Source organism: Hippopotamus amphibius, chromosome 4 (genome assembly GCF_030028045.1).
Source record: "Hippopotamus amphibius kiboko isolate mHipAmp2 chromosome 4, mHipAmp2.hap2, whole genome shotgun sequence".
Taxonomy (NCBI): domain Eukaryota; kingdom Metazoa; phylum Chordata; class Mammalia; order Artiodactyla; family Hippopotamidae; genus Hippopotamus; species Hippopotamus amphibius.
In genome coordinates this window covers 123,176,982-123,196,800 of record NC_080189.1, presented here as the reverse complement: position 1 = coordinate 123,196,800, position 19,819 = coordinate 123,176,982, and the positions used below count along the sequence as shown (strand labels likewise).

At 42.0% G+C, this 19,819-nt stretch overlaps 1 long non-coding RNA gene across 1 annotated transcript in view; it reads right to left on the bottom strand.

Annotated features, from left to right (window-relative positions):
• The window catches only part of LOC130852478 (uncharacterized), a 45,687-nt gene extending 26,404 nt beyond the window's left edge, over positions 1-19,283 (bottom strand). Inside the window, exon 1 of the long non-coding RNA XR_009053361.1 lies at positions 19,227-19,283. This is a non-coding gene — a long non-coding RNA (uncharacterized LOC130852478). The remainder of the gene's footprint in view (positions 1-19,226) is intronic.
• Positions 19,284-19,819: the final 536 nt, after the last annotated feature.

Sequence of the window (19,819 nt, the reverse complement as noted above, 5' to 3'; positions counted from 1 at the left end):
AAAAAAAGGGGGGTGCTCCTTACCTTTCAGAGATTCATACTGAGGTATTAGTGGATGAAATGATATGATAGCTGGGATTTGTTTAAAAATAAGGCAGTTGGTGAGGGCTGGAGATGGAGGGAGAGTAGAAATGAAACAAGATTGGCCATTATGTTGATGGTTATTAAAGATGGCAATAGACACCTGAAGCTTTGTGAGACTTGCCTCTACTTTTGCATATGTTCAAACACATATTAAAAATTTTTAAATAATAATAAAGTCAGGATTTGTAGCTTCTATCTTCTCCTATGTATAAATTCTCCAGTGGAGACTGAATGTTCAATTTTTCTTTTCAAGCTAGGCAAGCATGAATTTATGTCAACCTGATGCAGAAATCATGTTGCTACGGCAACTTTTCACCACATTAAATGACTGCAGAGTCAAAATGGCAGCAGGTTTTCTCCAGGGGATGATCAGAGTAGTGCAGAGAGAAACTCACTCTGAAGACTCCTCCTAGCCACCCCCATACCCTCAAAGGGTCTCTATCCCCCACCTGCCACAAGGGATTGAGGGGTATAGATGCAAACAGAGTTTTAAGCACAGAAAATTAGGGATGAGGAGCCTCTGGTGCAGACTCTTGGAAGAAGCCACCTAAATTCTCACTCTGTTGATTGGACTTCATGTGAGGGCCACTGATTGACAAGCAATGAGTTCTCCATAGGAAAACAGATCATCAGTGAACATCAGTTTCTTTCCTTTTATGCCCTTTCCCAGCGTGTGCAACTGGGTCAATAGGAATCCAAGCCGAATTCCAACTTCCTGCACACAGGACTCTCTTTCCATAGAGGCACACTAGGCACTTTTAGAATCACAAGGAAACCATCGTGTGGCCAGGATCTATGGTCATCATTAAGTCCATGGTCCTGCCCTTAAAAGACTTTCTCTAAATCATTCCATATGCGACCTAAACAGCAACACGAGGACAGAGGGACCCCAGGCAAGGGGCAGGAGGGTTCATTCCACAATACAGAACGGGCTCTCCCTCTTGGCTTTGCTTGTTGGAGGGACTCACTGTGGTCCCCACTCCTCAATCTGTTTGCCGCATCACCGTGGGCAAGTTGTTTAATCTCTGTGTGCTCATTTCCCTGCTTAAAAAAAAAACGGTTCCCTCAAGGTTGTGATGAGAATGAAATAAGATAAAATATGAGGAAAAGCCCTGAAGAATGTATGGGTGATTGCTACTCATGAGAATGGGGGGAGGGGGGGAATTAAAAAGCCACTTAAATCATTCCTTTTTCCCCTTTTTCTTCCTCCCTCCCTCCCTCCCTCTCTCTCTCTCTTTCTTTCTTATAAATACCACAAACCTGCCTGAGATTTTTAGCATGTTCCTTGGAGATAGTCTCCTCACATTTTCAACAATCAGTCTCTTTTCCTGGGCATTGTTAGTGAGCACCTAGCACATGGCACACTAGTCCTTGGATTCAATCATCCATCAAATTCCCAGCTAGGGCCTCTCATGCTAACTCACAGTGCTGTCTTTCTGCTTCAATCTCCCTCCAGCCAATCGAATTCAGTACTTTATCATGCACACGATTATGCTGTGTCTCTGAAAACTGCCTACATAGTACAACCTGGAAACCTAGCTACCTGGAACTGCATCTACTCGATCAAGAAGTCATCTTTATTATGGGAGTAATGAAATGTTTATTTTGGCTGAGTCAACATGGAGGGTTTGTTTTTTGTTTTTTGATGTTTTCCCAACACTTGGTGCTGGCTGCAAGAAACTCCCGGCATCCTGCTTGGCATCAGGGATTCAAAACATTTTTAAAGTGATAGAACGTCTGTGCTGGTGTGTATTTTAATATCACTTCATGGTTTTGAACAGGCTGTTTTTCAAGAGGTTGTTTCCGTTCTTTGTTTTTTAATTATTATTTCAGGTAGAAATGCTGACAAATGTAAACAGTCCTTATTTAAAGCTTTTTATTTTTTTTCTTTTCACTCTTGAAAACTGTCCTTCCCAATCCTGTCTTTGGTTTTCAGAATGTGTGATGCTTGTCAGGCCTTTGAATGGTATGTTAATTATAAATTGATTGAGCATGTCTTCATTTAGTTATCGTAGTGTGCTGGCTGTGGGAAGGGAGGCACATTCTCCCAAGAGCTCCCCACGGGGCAGAGGCCCCTTAGCAGAGAGGGGCTGAGGCATGAAATGTAGCACACACGGCAGGGAGCCTGCATGAGGGAGAGTGTGGACCAGAGTCTCCATTGAATCCAAAAGGCAGTAGGGATCCACTGTAAGTCCTACAGCAGTGACACGAGAGCCTGTTGAGAGCCATCATCTTGTGGTCTCCTCCTGTTACTTAGGTTAAGTCTATAACAATCCAATCAGATCATAAAGCAATCTGCTTGATGGCTGGGCAGTCAAATGGCAAATAATGGTCTAGATGGGGCTCAAATACACTAAATTTAGGTGTGTCAGTATTACACAAAGGAACTAACACACTGTGAACATACTCAACCCAATTATTTAAAAATAGCAGTGGAACACCTCCCTCATTTCTAGGAAAAATATACCAAGGATTTGTTAAGGAGCAGGAAGTCTGGAATTAAATAGCTCTATGAAGAAGAGCTCTGTCTCTCAGTTATACTTGCCATCATCTTAGAAAACAGACAGAACGTTGAAATTCATGCAACACTGCAAAATCCTGTACAAAGAAGGGGAAGCCTTTGCATAAAAGAAGTTCGAACTCCAACTCAGAAAATACCTACATAGATGTGAAAAAGATACAAGACCCATCAGCCAAACGGACTATTCACGCACTGTAAATACAAGACTTATTTCACAGCCTGCCAGTTTGGGAGTAAAAACAGTGTCCAATCAACAGCTGAAATCTCATATTTCTCAAGACACAGTATCACTCACTCAGCAGGGGCCCCAGCCCTCCCCTCAGATCCCCAGAATCTTCCCAAACACTTCCAGGACTTGGGGGGTGGGGGACAGACGGCTGGGGAGAGTGGAAGTTGCCTCTCTTGGTTCCCATGTCAGCTGTACAATTTTCCTTCTCTTCTGCCCTCACACCAGGCTGTTGTGTGTGGCTGAGTGCGGGGAAGCTGGGAGCTGCAGGGCCGGCTCAGCCCACACGTGGCTCCCTGAGGCTCTGTGTTGTGTGCCTCCACCTCCATAGCCACTGACAGTGCTTTGTTTGCTCTCTGTGTTCCATGGAAACTTTAGTGAAGCAGCTCTTCATTTTTATCCCCTCTTATCATCCACTCTAACTATTACAGGCAAGAGCTCTAAAGCCAGACAGACTTGGGATTTGGGCCCCTGATACCCTTCTCTCTCTCTTTGCGGTCCCTATGTGAAGTCACTGAGTCTGGTTTTCCCAGCTGTAAGATGGGGATGATCATAATAGTGCCTCTGTAATCGGGATGTCCTCAGGGCTGAACTAACCGATCCATGTAAAAAGCTAAGCCTGTGCCTGATCTTGATCAGGCTCTCAGTAAACATTATCTGTTTCTGTCCATGTTGCTATAGTTGATGTTGCTGCAGCTGTTGTTCAGGTGACAGTCCCCTTCGTGTGGGCATTTGGCCGCGAGTCCAGGGGTCAGGCAAGAGAATGGTTATGTGACCAGCACTATGCTATTGGAAAAATGCAGCCCCATAAAGCACCCAACACAGTGCCTGGCATGTGGCATCTGCTCAACAATGCTGATTTCCCCTGTGGAAATGGCCCTCCCCTTCTTTAAACACATGTCTGTCACCTGTGGTCTGAAGGGCACACTTGATTATATATTCTCTCCTTGGGTTTGTCTGTCTGTCTGTCTTTCTTCCTTCCTTCCTTCCTTCCTTCTTTCCTTCCTTCCTTCCTTTCCTTCCTTCCTTCCTTCCTTCCTCTCTCTCTCTTCCTTCCTTCCTTCCTCTCTCTCTCTCTCTTCCTTCCTTCCTTCCTCTCTCTCTCTCTGTCTTTCTTTCTTTCTCTTTCTTCCTCTCCTTCTCCTTTTTTAAGCTTTTCAGAATCCTTTCAAAATAACTGTGTTGTTGTTTAACCTTTGTGTCCCTGCAGCACCTAGCTTGCTCTTGGAGAACTGCTCCTGACCCTGGAAACAGATCTGCTCTGCATTGTGGGAACTCTGCCTTCCGGCTCCACCATGGCCACCGGAAGTATGTAAAGTCCTCAGCCCCCAACAGCATCTACATCAGCCTGCTCCAGGCTCTCTGCTCCCCAGCTTCTCTTCTGTCCAACACAATAGGCCTCAGCTTGTCAAGAGTCTTCATGACACTGAAAGGAGTCCTCAGACTTTTAAAAATAATTCCCGGAGTCCAATAACCTTCAACATGGGCCTGCTGTAAGAACCCTGTGTCTGATTAAAATGCCATGAGTAATAGCATCTGGCTAGAACAATATCAGCAATTTGGGATAATATTTGTTCTGCCTGCTGATCAGGTGCTCTGAACCTAAAAAATGGAAAACCAATTAATGATTACTTCTTTTTTTCTGCGAATGGAAATACTAAAAAGAGTGCTTGGTAATAAAAGTCTGGATGCCTCTGCTCTAGTCAATTTCATTTTACAGATTTTTCATGAAAATTAAACCAGAGGGGGCAAAACAGGTTATACAAGAATGTATGAATATTACGAGCTTTTAAGGGAAATGCCTGATTTGCCTGAAGCCCAAAAACCTTTTTTTTTTGTTTTTTTGTTTAAGTCTGGGGGCCCCTAGGCACCCATGCTTAGCTTCCTGGGGGAAATGCACTGTTGCTTTCCAAGAGCAGCATATCCCAAGTCCTTTTCAGATTTCTGACCACCTAGTCAGTGGAGGGCAGAGACACCTGGAAGAATATTCCCCAGCTCTTTTCCATTGCCCTCCAAACCCAGGTCCCCTCCTGCCTCACTCTTGCTTGCCAGCCAGCTTCTCTGTGCTTGGCCGGTTATGGCAAATGTGTGGAAATCCTCTCCTGCCCCAGAGCCCTGGGGGGAGTAGGTGGGAACCAAACTCCTCATTATCCCTAAACCATAGAGCAGGGCATAAGATAAGCTATTCTGACCATACTGGAACCTTCTGTAAAAACAACTTTCATTATAGCTTTATACTTTTCCTATGATGACCCTGATCATATTGTTTGAGAAGCCTTAAAATCAATACCATGGTCAAACCACAGAAGAGGTAGGTAGTCTGGAGGGACTATTTCACAGTTTGGGCAAAGTGATGGCTATTTTTAAGTCTGTGCTCTTAGACCTCATTAGTGCTCATTCTCTTAATACTTTACTTTTCTCTAGATTGCTCATATTAATAAATAAAGCATGTGTAGGGAGGGGTCTCTCCTAAAAGAGGAGCTCATTCATCCTTGAAAGCATGTAGGATTTTTTTTAAGTGTCTACTTGGGGAAATGCTGTGGTAGCATTAATAGACAACAGTGTTTTAATTAGAATCTGATATATTTGTATCACAAAACCTGGTAATTTCAACAATAAAGCACTGTGATTATATGAAACATTTTAAGAAACTGCTAAATACACTCATGAACCACATTAAGATTCAATTTCAGCTCTCGTTAGCAATACCAACTAATATTGGGTGCATTTGGTTATCTTAAGCGTATTAATTGATTCTGTATTGTCAGAAAGAATATTGAGGGACGTTCTGTAGTCGCTGTCATGCATCCTGCCCTGGCTCCTACCTGTATGTGTCTACTCATTAAAGATTTATACAGCATTTTTATTTTTATTATGTGTTACCTTGAATGCTAAATAGATACTTGCTATACTTTGCTTCCCACCAACCTTGTCTGTTCAATATGAGCCAGGGTCCAACTGGGATAAGCACTGAGTACCAGGCCCAGGGCAGAGCTTGGCAGACCGGGGCAACGTCCCAAGTGCAGGCTCATGAGGCAGCTGCATCATTTTCAAGTCCCTTCTTTCACATGATCATTCGTTCTGCTACTACCAGGGCCAATGACCTTGCATCTAAGTCACAAATATGAGTTTGTCATGTAACTTGAGTTAAGACTTTTCAAACACAACTTTATTCCACTTTTGGCTGGATCACGAAAGTACCGATTGCAAGTTTCCCTGGGACCTGCAGCAAGAGATCTGGGTATCTGAAAATAGAGCTACCATATGATCCTACAATCCCACTCCTGGACATATATCAGGAGAAAACCATAACTCAAAAAGATACATGCACCACTATGTTCACAGCAGCACTATCCACAATAGCCAAGACATGGAAGCAACCTAAATGTCTACCAACAGAGGCCTGGATAAAGAAGATATGGTGTGTGTATATGTATATAGTGGAATATTACTCAGCCATAAAAAGAATGAAATGATGCCATTTGCAGCAACATGGATGGACCTAGAGATTATCATACTAAATGAAGTAAGTCAGACAGAGAAAGACAAATATCATGATATCACTTATATGTGTAATCTAAAAAAATGATACAAATGAACTTATTTACAAAACAGAAAGACTCACAGTTTGTTTTACTAACATAAAACAAACTTATGGTTACCAAAGGGGAAAGGTGGGGGGGAGGGATAAATTAGGAGTTTGGATCAACATATACCCACTAATATATATAAAGTAGATAACCAACAAGGACCTACTGTATAGCACAGGGAACTCTACTCCATAACCTGTAATAACTTATATGAGAAAAGAATCTGAAAAAGAATGGATATATGTCTATGTATAACTGAATCACTTTGCTGTAAACCTGAAACTAACACCACATTGTAAATCAACTATACTACAATTAAAAAAAAAGCAATCTGGGTATCTATAACTTTTAGGTTTGCTCAGGGTACAGTTAGTAAATGCTACACAACAATCACATGCCTCCTAGGATCTTTCCTCTCCTTAAGTACCTGGATGAATATGCAAAAAATGAAAGCACAGGAGAAATTAGAGCAGAAGGCATGACCTTAAAAGATCAACGTATAGCACAGAAAACAGCTGTCAAGGAGGACTGGGGGGTTCACTGAGATGCGAAAGAGAGAAGCATTTTCTGGGCAAAAGAACAGCACGTGCAAAGGCCTGGAGGCACGATGTACTGGAGAGCAAAGCAGGCTGGGCTGACGGAAGCAGAGCAGTGTGGGAGCTGAGGTGAGGCTGAGCCCAGCTGGAAATTGCCTTAAATTTCAGGGCTTTTTCTGAAGGAGCTGAGCAGCCAGTGAAGGAAGGAGGTAAAACAGAAACACATGTAGTTTGTTTGTTTTTTAAACATAGTTGCCGCTGTCTATACTCTGTGTTATAGCCTGCTTTTTCTTTTAGCTGTATATCATAAACATTTTCATGTTCTTCATTAGAGCCATTTTTCATTGTAATATGGCCAGTCACTCTATGAGTCCCCTTTAATCAGGTATTTAGATTGTTTTCAACATTTTTTATTATTATAAAGTAGAGTAGTGCTGAGTAACTTGTACCTAAAACTTTTCCTCCTATTTAAAATTAATTCTGTGTCAGGATACATTCCTTGAAGTCACACCAGCAATTCCTTGAAGTCACGTGGCAATATTAGTTTCTTTGCTATTATGACGCTTTGATGGGGGAAAATCATTATCTTCGAGTTTTAGTTTACATTCCTTTGATGACTAGGAAAATGTAATAGATGTCCATATTTATCAACAAGTATTCTTAGCGCAAAAGGGAAAGTCATAAAGCAATTTATTGAACAGATAAAGAGAACATCAATTTACCCCAGTAAATCTATGGAATGTGGAGAGAAGCAAAACAATTTTAGACTAAGCTAAAGTTATTTTCTAAAACTATATTATTACTTAAAAATCAATGTGTTTTCTGAAGACTAAATAAATTGTTCTTTGGAAGAAAGGCATTAAGATAAGCTAATAAGTTATATCTACAGACAAGTATAGTGAAATCAAGTTATCTATAAGGTAGATACCAGAGCAATCTGTTTATGTGGTTTAAGCACAAATCTATGCCTAAATCAGTGTCCAAGTATCTGAGAACTTGTCTATTCCACTAATAGAAACACAGGCTCGACTTCTTTTTATTGACTTCAGGAAGTGCCTGGAATGGTCTCAGTGGAGGGGGGCTCTGTGTGGGCCTCCACTGGTTTTAAAATAGTTCCTTCACTGAGCCACCCCACACAGGAAAGCTGTGTTTTCCAGCCCATTAGGACAAACTCCCAAATCAATTTACAACTGTGTTCATGAAAGCTCAGAGCAAGAGAGCTGGCAGAGGGCTTCCTAGGTGGCACAGTGGTTAAGAATCCGCATGTCAATGCAGGGGACACGGGTTCAATCCCTGCTCCAGGAAGATCCCACATGCTGCAGAGCAACTAAGCCCATGCACCACAACTACTGAGCCCATGTACCACAACTACTGAAGCCCACGTGCCTAGAGCCTGTGCTCTGCAACAAGAGAAGCCACGGCAGTGAGGAGCCTGCGCACCACAATGAAGAGTAGCCCCCGCTCACCACAACTAAAGAAGCCCCACGCGCAGCAACAAAGACCTAACACAGCCAACAAATAAATAAATAAATCTATTAAAAAAAGAGAGAGAGAGGGAGAGAGCTAGCAGAGTTCACTTCAAAGCTCAGTTTCTAAGAGGAAATCTGCCCCTCTCCAGCTGCCCCCAGGATAGGACCCTACTCTTAAAAGACTTGTTTGAAATCTATGCAAAATCAGACTGGTCCTCAGTGAAATAATTACCACCATTGAGCCTCAGATGGCGCAGATGTCTGAGGTCTGCCTCACTCCATCACATGGAAAGCCATTGGCCAAGAAAGGCCCTGGTGCTGAGTAGGACTACCCTCTTCCTGGGGATTGTTTCCCAGAGTTAAGGTGACACATCCCAGAGGCAAGCCCTGGAGGGTTAGCACTGGAAAGCCCCAGCAGAACGGTGCAAAGCTGGCCCCTGGTGGGCACACCCAGTACAAATCACAACGTGGCTTCCCAGGGACTGGGGGACTCTGTGCTGAGGCCACTGATTAAGTCATGGGCAGGGAGAGTCTCTGGAATCCACAAATTCCTGTGGTACGAAGTACCCCTCAGTGCTGATATTAACTCAGACCTTGGAGAAACCCACAAGGGCTCTTCTCCATTTCCAGCCCGTTTCCACAGGTGATATAGACCAGAGACCATACCCTCCTGTCATCAATGCTCTGCCCTGCAGTCATAAGTTCAACGCCTATTTAATACCCTTGTGAAAGCCAGTTGTTTAAAACTGGTTCTAGAAAAGGCCGTGCCACTCCAAACTAAAACACTGAGGACAATTACTCGTTTAAGCCCAGTCAGCATAGAGCCACTAGGGATAAGGTTTAGTCTCTTAGCCATGGCAGTTTGTTATCTTGGAGCCTCTGTCATACTATTTTTGGTGACCTCCATATGCATCAGATTGAAGAAGAGAGAGCGTTTTGCTGAAAGCCTCCATGTGGAAAGCCAGTTGACTGGACCAACCCTCCTTGATTTAATTATTGTCTTAGGTAGAGTCAGCAAGTGGGGCAGTGAGCAAAGGACCTGAAGAGGGATGAGAAATCTCTCTATAGTACTTTCTGCCTCAGGAAAGAGGGGCTGTTCATTTGTTGGGGGGGGGGGGGGGCGCTTACTGTTCTCTTCCAAGCTCCTGAAACTGGACACCATGCTGGTGAGGGAAGAGGATGGAGAGCTGGGACAGCACAAATAAAAGGGTAATTAATCAGGTCGCTACTTGGCTTACAGCCATCGCTTCCCTGGCAACATGGGTCCTTCACCTGTCAGCAATCAGTCTACAGGCAACTTTCAATTATCAACGCTCTTGGATGGGGCAGTGATGTGGATAATCCAAAACAGCAGATAATCCCTCCAAATCATTTAATTTATCTTTTGAATGGTTTTCACATGTACACACATGCAAACACACATGACTCTTTCCTTCCTCATTATGTTCTGCTTAGGCCAAAAATCAAATTGATGTGCATTCCTGGGCATATATCAGTTGATAAGAAGGTTGACTGAAGGAAGCTAGTCCTCAGGTTAAACATTTTCTGTGGATCATCACTCATGGATAATCAAGGGTTTAATATATTGATTTCATTCATAGACTCAAAGGACTGGAAGGAAACAGGAAATTATTCAAGTCAAACCCTTTGCTTTGCAGATGAAAAAACTAAGTCCTGAGGCACTTGCCTAAAACCTTTCGGCTGGCTGATGCTCACGGGTTGTCATTATTTCATTCACAAGACTTGTCCTTCCATCAACTTTAACCAATTTGTGCCCAATGGGGAAAACCACAGGAGCCAAAGTACAGTGTCTGCTCAAGAGCTTCTCGTGACCGCACAGGAGGATGCTACGATGCCGGGCCCCAGACCAGAGGCCTAACCCTGGTCACTCACTAGAACTGCCCAAGGAATATTAAAAAAAAAAAAATCTGTGACCAATTAAATTAGGATCTGGAATTAGGGCTGGTCATGGGGTGGGGACACTGCAGCTGAGACCCAGGCATCAGAGTTTAAAAAGGTCTTCAGGTGAATCTATTGTGCAATCAAAGTTGAGAATCACTGCCCAGAGCCAGAATCCTGACTCCTTCCCCTACTAGTGACATAATCTTGGACAAATTCCTTCCCCTTCCTGTGCCTCAGTTTTCTCCCCTACAAAATGGAATGATGAGGATAATGGTTTAACAGTTGCCTTACTGAGTTGTTGGCAGGATTAAATGGTTTAATATATAGAAAACACCTGCAACATTTCTGTTATGGACTAAATGTTTGTAGCCCCCAAAAATTCATATGTTGAAGTCCTAACCTCCATTGTGATGGTATTAGAAGAAGGGCTTCGGGAGATGATTAGGTTTTGAGGGTAGAGCCCTCATGAATGGAATTAGTGCCCTTATAAGAAGAGACACAAAGGACTTTGCTTTCTCTCGCTCTGCTCCCCAACATATGAGGATACAAGGAGAAGACAGCCATCTGCACAGCAGGAAGTGGGATATCACTAGACCTTGATATTGGACTTCCCAGACTCCAGAACTGTGAGAAACAAATGCTTGTTGTTTAAGCCACCCACTCTATGGTATTCTGTTACAGCAGCCCTGACAAAAACAAGCTCCCAGTACACAGAAATCACTATATAAATGTTAGCCACTATGGTCATTGTCATTACTACCACTGCTACTACTGCTATTACTATTATCCGAGGCCCTATACAAGAAGGGACATACTGAGGGTGCGTCTGGAAACAATGGGCTTTAAAAGAGACCCTTTTGAAAAGCTGGCTTGTGACCTTGAGTTTTAAGGTAACTTCTCTACTCAACAAAATATCCAAGGAGAGGGATGTAAGTGTAAGTCCTGGGAAGAAATAAAACAGCTTCTGGAAACAGATTCACCATTTAACTTGTAGGAAAGGAAGAGCATTTTAATGGGTTGGATTTGAGTGCTATCTCTGTTTTTTAATTACTATAGCATTTGGTCATTTTTCACCTAACACTTACAATATTGATTTTAACCATGCAACAGTATATTGTCAGAATCTGAATTTGAAGCATTACAGAACCTATATTACATGTAGTCACAGCTCCCTTTGAGCCCCTGTGAGGCACCTTACACTGGGATGAATACTGAAATGTGTATTTGCTTCCCTAGACCCATGGTGTTAGGGAACACTTTTGATATCAGTATACTGGTGGTTTCAAGACTTTAAAAAAAACCAAAAACCAAAAAACAAAAAACTTCTTAAGAAAGAGGATAATGAAGGTGCCCCTAGTTTTCACTCAGTGTGCTCTGATTCCTGGAAGAGGTTGGCAAATATTTGCGTAGCATCTCTCAGATTGGAGTCTCATCAGGACCCCAGGACCTGTTCTCAAAGAGCCTACAGTAAACTTGATTCTTTAGAAGCGTGACTCTAATAGCTGTGCTGGGCTGTCACAGCACAGGGAGGAACTCAGGAAGGAAGTCTAGACATAGAAGAGCAGGTGCTAGAAACAGCAGGGAAAATTTTCCAGTAGCTTCATCCACTCAGTTTGCTCCTTTCTTGAAAGTGAGTCTCCTTTCTTTGAAAATGTAGACTCCACCTTAAAGTTAGTTTACATTTTCACTTTGTGCTCTGAGTGTTAAATACTGAGTTTTTGCTCAAGAGCTTTTCTGGGGGTGTTGGGCCAGGCCTCTATTCCTGGGTTTACCTGTCGCCTTCATGGTCTTCTCTACATCTCTCTAGGGCACAGCTCCTCAGTAACTGTGAATGCTTACAAACTTCTGCCACAAGAGCTCATTAAACACAAATCCACTTTCGTGGCACTGCTGGCCATCCTCATCCAGCATCACACCTGAAAGAAAAGGCCTGGGCTCTAGAGTTCAACAGAACCGTTTTGAAACTTCTAGCTGCAAAATCACGATGCCCTGAACCTTAGTTTCTTCATTTGGTTCTGTGAAGATTACATGAGATAACTTGTGTAAAATATTTAGTACTGCCCCTGGCAGATACTGGCATAAACGGTAGGTAGTATTATTAGCTATTATTTAACATCTCACCTGTTGTATTTATCTTGGGTTTTCCAGGATAAATAGAGCCAACGTGATATATAGAGTGAGACAGAGAGAGAAAAAGACAGAGACAGAGATTTATTATAACTAACTGGCTCACACAATTATAGAGGCTAAGAAGTCCCAAGATATGCAGTCTGCAAGCTGGATACCCAGGAGAGCCATGGTATAGTTCCAGTCTGAGTCCAAGTCCAAAGACAGAAAACCAATGTCCCAACTCAAAGACAGAGAGAGAGAGAAGGTTCTCTCTACACCTTCTATCTTTTTGTTCTATTCAGGCATTCAGTGGAGGATGAGGCACACTCATACTGGAAGGGACATTTACTTTACTCAGTCTACCACTTCAAATGCCAATCCCATTCAGAAACACTCTCTCAGACACATCCAGAATAATGTTTAACCAAATATCCGGGCACCCCGTGGCCAGTGAAGTTGACATATCAAATTAACAATCACACTTGTCAAAGCATACGGTGGTTTGAGTCAAGTGCCTCATCTCTGATGAGGCTGCACTGATACCACAGATAGGGCCACATCAGGGAAATACTCCTTCTTGGCCAAGGGAAGTCAGGCAGACATCCATGGCCTGAGGAAGGGAGTTCAGGGAGTGATCTATTGTATTTTTATCTCTGAAAATTCTGTCTTCCAGAACTATCAGGTGTATTGACTTGATCCCAGTGTTCTAGGAATCTTCTTCCATAGGTTGTTAATTTCTCTACTTGTTCTGAAATAAGACTATAGAGTGAAGACCAAACTACATCAACCTTTCTGGTTGATTTGTCATTTTCCAAATTTAAACCTCAATTTTTTTCAACCTGGACCCTATTCTTTGGCATCATCCCTTTTCCCACTCTTACTTTATGTAGTTTTAAGCTTCCAGGTGTATTCTCAAACATTTTTCTTAAGTGGTTATTGTATAATCATACATAATCCCAAAGGCCAGCTTGGAAAATATGGGCCAAGAACCCCAGCTCCTGGCCTAAGGAGGTTACAGCTGTATGATGTTGACACTTGGATGACTTGCTGAGGTTATCTAACAAATATTTATTAAACATCCACTTTGATTAAGGAAGCATGAAGGCCCAAAGACTAATGAAAGACTGTTCTCGAGGGGCTCACAAACTTGAGGAGAAAATAAACAGGGTACAAGAGCAAAAGAGTATAACCAACACTTGACTCCCTGCACTGCTTATAAGCTGTAACCTTGGACAAGTCTCTTATCCTCTCTGAGCCTTACTTTCCCCATTTGCAAAGTGGAAATAGTAAAACTCTTCGTGATTGCATATTGGGAGGTTTAAATGAAACAGCATCGGAAAAGCAACTGAGCATGTTAGGTGGCATAGTAGACAATCAATAAACTTCCTGGTCATACAGCAATACTCACACATACCTTAAAAAATCTCAAGACATTTTCAAAACTGAGGAATGTTTTTAATTAACTTAAAAACTAAACTTTGGGACTTCCCTGATTCTCAGTGGTTAAGAATCTGCCTGCCAATGCAGGGGATATGGGTCCCCTGGTCCGGGAAGATCCCACATGCTGCAGAGCAGCTAAGCTTGTATACCACAACTACTGAGCCTGCGCTCTAGAGTCCACGAGCCACAACTACTGAGCCTGTGTGCCACAACTACTGAAGCCCAAGTGCCTAGAGCCTTGTGCTCCACAAGAGAAGCCACCACGAGAAGCCCAAGCACCGCAACGAAGAGTAGCCCCCAATCGCAGCAACGAGGGAATGCCTGCGGCGGTGCAACAAGGAAGACCCAATGCAGCCAAAAATAAATAGATAGATAGATAGATAGATAAATTTATATTTAAAAAAAACTAAACTTTTACATACAACATTGCTATGTTAACTAAACACACACTTAGTGGCAACCATTGGTTCCAAGGACCAACTGACTGTCCATAATTTGCAGGGTGAGTTGCCGAGGGGCAGGAAAATGATCCCTCATCCCCAGATTATGCTGGGCAAATCTGACAAAAAGAAATCCAAGTTTTTATATAAAGTTTCAGAAGATATTTATCATAAAAAAATTTAAGGCAATATTATGTTGAAGATGCAGATAATAAAATATTCTTTCTAAATAATCAATATTGTGCAAACTGATTCAGTGAAGTCTTTTCTTTTCTTTTCTTTTTTTCAAAAACTGCCCGTGTGAGTATCACCACACCTTGTTTATTCACACCGATAAGCACCCTTGGAAACTCATTGTTTAACTCATAGAACTTTGGACTTTGTGGAAGTGAACAAACTCTAAAATCTACTTATTGCTGATGTTGTTGATGACTGTGCTTAGAAACTATTTATCCAAATTTGCTTTGCACCTGAGAACTGTCTGCAACTGGCAACAAATATTAAAATACTACAGTTTAGTAGTTGATAGATTCAACTATATATATTGAAAAAACAGATGTGTTCCTAAAACTTGGCTAAGAAAGTAAATTTCTTTCTTTTCTAAAGGGAACTCCCTCCTACACTGTTGTAGCAACATAAACTGGTACAACCACTGTGGAAAATAGTATGCAGGTTCCTCAAAAAACTAAAAATAGAGTTTCCATATGGTTAAGCAATCCCACTCCTGGGCATATATCCAGAGAAAACTATAACTCAAAAAGATACATGCACCCCTACATTCATAGCAGCACTATTCGCAGTAGCCAAAATGTGGAAACAGCCTAGATGTCCGTCGGCAAATGAATGGATAAAGAAGATGTGGTACATATATACAATGGAATACTACTCAGCCATAAAAAGGAAGGAAATAATGCCATTTGCAGCAACATGGATGGACCTAGAGATTATCTAAGTGAAGTAAGTCAGAAAGAGAAAGACAAATGCCATATGAGATCACTTACACGTGGAATCTACAGTATGAAACAAATGAACTTATCTACAATACAAAAACAGACTCACAGACATAGGGAACAGACTTGTGGTTGCAAAGGAGGAGGGGAATGGGGGAGGGATGGATTGGGAGTTTGGGTTTAGCAGGTGCAAACTATTTTATATAGAATGGATAAACAACAAGGTCCTACTGCATAGCACAGGGAACTATATTCAATATCCTGTGATAAACCATAATGGAAAAGAATATGAAAAAGAATGTGTCTATATATGTATAACTAAATCACTTTGCTGTACAGAAGAAATTAATACAACATTGCAAATCAACGATACTTGAATAAAATAAATATTAAAAAAAGAAAAAAGAAAGTGAATTTCTAAACATAAGATATTTTCTAATTGGCTTTATTTTTTTTAAATAAACATGTTCCTTTGGAAAATATTCTAGCACAAATACATAATAAAACCACACATATGCATATATTAAACAAAATTTGTTTTCACATTGAGGTGAGGAGTAATCATTTCAATTTTGTTATTTAAAGTAGTTACTGCACAGCAAAGTGTAAATGCAAAAAATATTCAAGAATTTTAAAGACTTTTTATTGTTTTTAAACAATGCAATACATAAAAACATGTACAGGGTGATTCTTTCTGTGCCCACCCATCATTCAGCCTCAACAACCATCAACCCTGTGGCCAAACCTGCCCCCTTCACACTCTCATCCACTTCTTCCCTCCCACACTATTTTGAAGCAAATTCCAGACATATAATTTCACTTATAAACATTTCAGAACTAAATAAAATGTAATGACTACTTTCTTTTCAAAGTAAACATATCACCATTATCATGTCTAAAACAATTAACAGGGTACTTCCCTGGTGCAGTGGTTAAGAATCTGCCTGACAATGTAGGGGACACGGGTTTGATCCCTAGTCCAGGAAGATTTCACATGATGTAGAGCAACTAAGCTCTCACGCCACATTACTGAAGCCCAAGTGCCTAGAGCCTGTGCTCCACAACAAGAGAAGCCACCACAATGAGAAGCCCGCGCACCACGAAAAAGAGAAAGCCCACATGCAGCAACGAAGACCCAATGCAGCCAAAAAAAAAAAGAATAATAATAAAAAATAAAACAATCAGTCCTTAAAGTCATCAAATGTCTCATGTTCAAATTTCCAATGTCTCATACGTGTCATAATCTAATATTTTTTAATAATCAAGATCCAAGTAAAGTCCATGCTTTGCTGTTGTTTTAATGGGTTTTCTAAGTTTCTTTTAAATTACTGGTCCTCCTCCAACTCTCTTTTTCCCCCCTTGCAATTTATTTTCCAAGAAATTAGGGTGTTTGTCCTAAAGGGTTTCCTCTCTCAGAATTTTGCTGATTATATCCTGGGGTGGCAGGAAAATAAAAACATCTTTTTCTGTACTCTATTTTCTGTAAATTGGTAGTTGGAAGCTTGATCCATATGTATGATTTTTTAAAATGTTTTCTTTGGCTTTCATCCCCTTTTATTCATTTAAGTTTTACTGAATACCTACTATGTGTCTGTTACTGCTGGTTGCTATGGAAACAAAGATGCCTCAGGAATTTAGATAAGAGTGAAGAAAATGCATGCAAACAGAATCATAATCAATGTGTTCAGTGTTTTTAAAAAAGTGTAAAATAGCTTCTAAGGGAGTGCCAGAAGAAAGCAACTAGCTTGCCCGAGGGAGGCTTCTTAAGGAGGTGACTTTTGAACTAGGTTTTGAAAGATGTGTAGGAGTTTTTCAGATGAGAATGTAGGGAGAGATGAAGGGAAGGCAATTTCCAATCCAAGATATCAGCACATGTGAAAGCAGAACACTGTATAAGAAAATAAATACAGCTTGAAGATCTATCCGTCTAAAGTAGGACTGTTGATGGCAGAGTTCCTGAACTGGATAAAAATACCTATAACTCCCTCTCCCCTATTTCTGCTCCAGGAAAATCAGCTGCTTGGTTCCTGCCTCCTCACTCTCTACAGGAGTCTGTGGCTTTTACAGAGTTGATCGTCATGGCCAAGGGGAGCAGTAGCAGAACATGGAGAAGATTCCAAGAGCAGCAGGAGAGAGAGGTCAGGCAATCTGAGCACTTGTGACAAAGCTTGGGCAGTGCCCAGCTGACCTGGCCTGTGCCTGGGACCTTTGGCACAATATTTTACACATGTATTCAGAGGCAGCCTTTAGTGAGATGGTCAAGAGAGCGAAGTTTATTCTGGTCCCCTTAGTACACTCCTCTCATCTCCTCTCATCTTGCTCCCATCACCCCCACTCCCCATAATATAAGGGCAGAATCTGATTCTGCAATATGAGAAGATGCCTGTGGGAGAAAGAGGACTGAAGGGAAATGTGGGGGAAGGAGGGTGAGAGAAGCAGAAAGCTCCCAGGGTGGCTCTCCCGGTACAAAGTTCCTGCCTATCCCAGGTTGCCTCTCTGAGACTGTGTCAATCCTGCCACAATCACTATGCTAACAATACCCCTTCCCCCTGCTTGCTGGACTATTTGTCACTTATTTTTAACATGTTGTGATCATTTCCACCTTTGGTCATGCTGGTCCCTCTGATATGATGCTCCCATCTCTCCCTTTTCTGACTGGCAAACTCCTACTCATCGTTCAAGGCCAGCTCAGGGGCCTGGATGACCTGCCTCTATCACTGTGCTCTCACAGCACATGCACCAATTTTGGCTCCTGCATCTGACGCTCAGTATGACCATCTACTCATGTCCTCCGTTTCTCCTCTATTTGACTTTTTCAAAATAGGACTGTACTCCATTCACCTTTAAGTCTCAGGGCCTAGCCTAGTGCTGGCACATGAACATATTCAGTGAGCACTTGCTATGTGACTAATTGAAAGTATTAACTAGAAAGATTTGACTTTCACCCTTTGCCTCACTCCACCTTTTTTTTTCCTCCAGTTATAAGAGGACATTGTAGATGGTGGTCTAGATACAATGTCCTGACTTGGCATAAGGCCTAAAATTAAGGCCCAATATTATGCATGTCTTGACATCTGGGGAAAATGGAAGACCTCGAATGACCTAACCACAAGTTCTCCTCCCCACTCTGCTCCAGAAAATAAGGGCCTCCAGCCACACAACCCTCCTTATTAAATGGACCAGGTGCTAATTCCTGAGTAGTGGGTTTCAGTTCCCTGCCAGCCATCAGAATTCAAATAAGCCAGTCACATCCTCCCATGGGAATCAGGGGGCACTTCACCCTCTTGATACTACAAAGAAGGCTGCCCCCCATCCCCACACACAGCTCCTGGTTGTTCATTCCATTCCCGAGTACGATCTTCACGTGGCCCTGTGTGCAGTGCCCTCCTCCCCCTGGCTGTGAGTGTAGGTGATCAACAAACTGCTGTCAGTCTCATCTGTCCAGTGTCAGGGGTTGTGTGTCTGGGCATCCCCATAACTCTAGGGTGCGAATTCTGGCCTTACCGATGGCGTGAAAAGGAGGTGATTAAAACAACCATCGATTCCAGAGGAACAGTGGTGATGGTGTGAAGTGGCAGCCAGGTTGGCTGGGATGTAGAAGACCTAGCAGTCTTGGTTCATCTCCCTCTCCAGTTTCCTATCATGTTGGGTTCTTGAGCTTTTTGGTAGTACTGGTGATCTGTCCATGGTTCTCAGTGCTATTGGAAAAAACCTTACCAAAATGTGCATGGACCTCAGTAAAAGCTACAAGGGTTATGAATAATACTACATTTGGGGTAACCCAGATATTCCAAAACATGGCAGCCATGGAGTGAAAGTACAACTTCTAAAAAGGTCTTTAGTTGAGAATGTCTGGCCTAGACCAAGCTAAGTTTGTAGGGTTGCTGAGGTTATAAACTCTAAGAGAGCCCTGGGCTGATTCCCTTATCTCCCATGTTGTTTTGCCCTCTTCAAACCTACCTTAACCCAAGGGGAATCCATTCAGGAGCAAAGCACTGCCCAGCTGGGGTAATCCAAACAAGAGTAGATTTCTTTGGCTTGAATTATTTCCATAAATGCATCACTTCCCACCCGGCATTAGTGTTAGGCCAGTGGAGTTATTCAGCAACTGCCCTTCAAGTTTGTGAAAGAACAGGCTCCTCCCAAACAGCAGCTCTGAGACAGAAACCACAAGTTCAAGATGCAAATCAGTGTCCCTTCACTTACGACGCTTACTATATAATAATTTTTAAGATACAAGTAATAGAAAAATAGGGAAATGACAACCATATAAAACCAAAATGAAGAAAACTCCAAGCTTCAGAAATGTATCAGAGTGATGTTCTCTTGAAAAAGAATCACTCATTTTTAGTGTTATGGTAACTAATTCCAAAAGTGACTTGGTGTTAGCAAAAATTCAGAGTCCCTCCACAGTTCAAGTCCGTAGTTCTCTGGGTGACTGCTCAAGATCAGCACAGTATTACTCTCTGATGTACCAGTCACAAATCATTTCAGCCCACAGCATTCTGCCATCTCTTGCAGATATTTTTTTTTCAGATTTTTTTTTAAAAGGT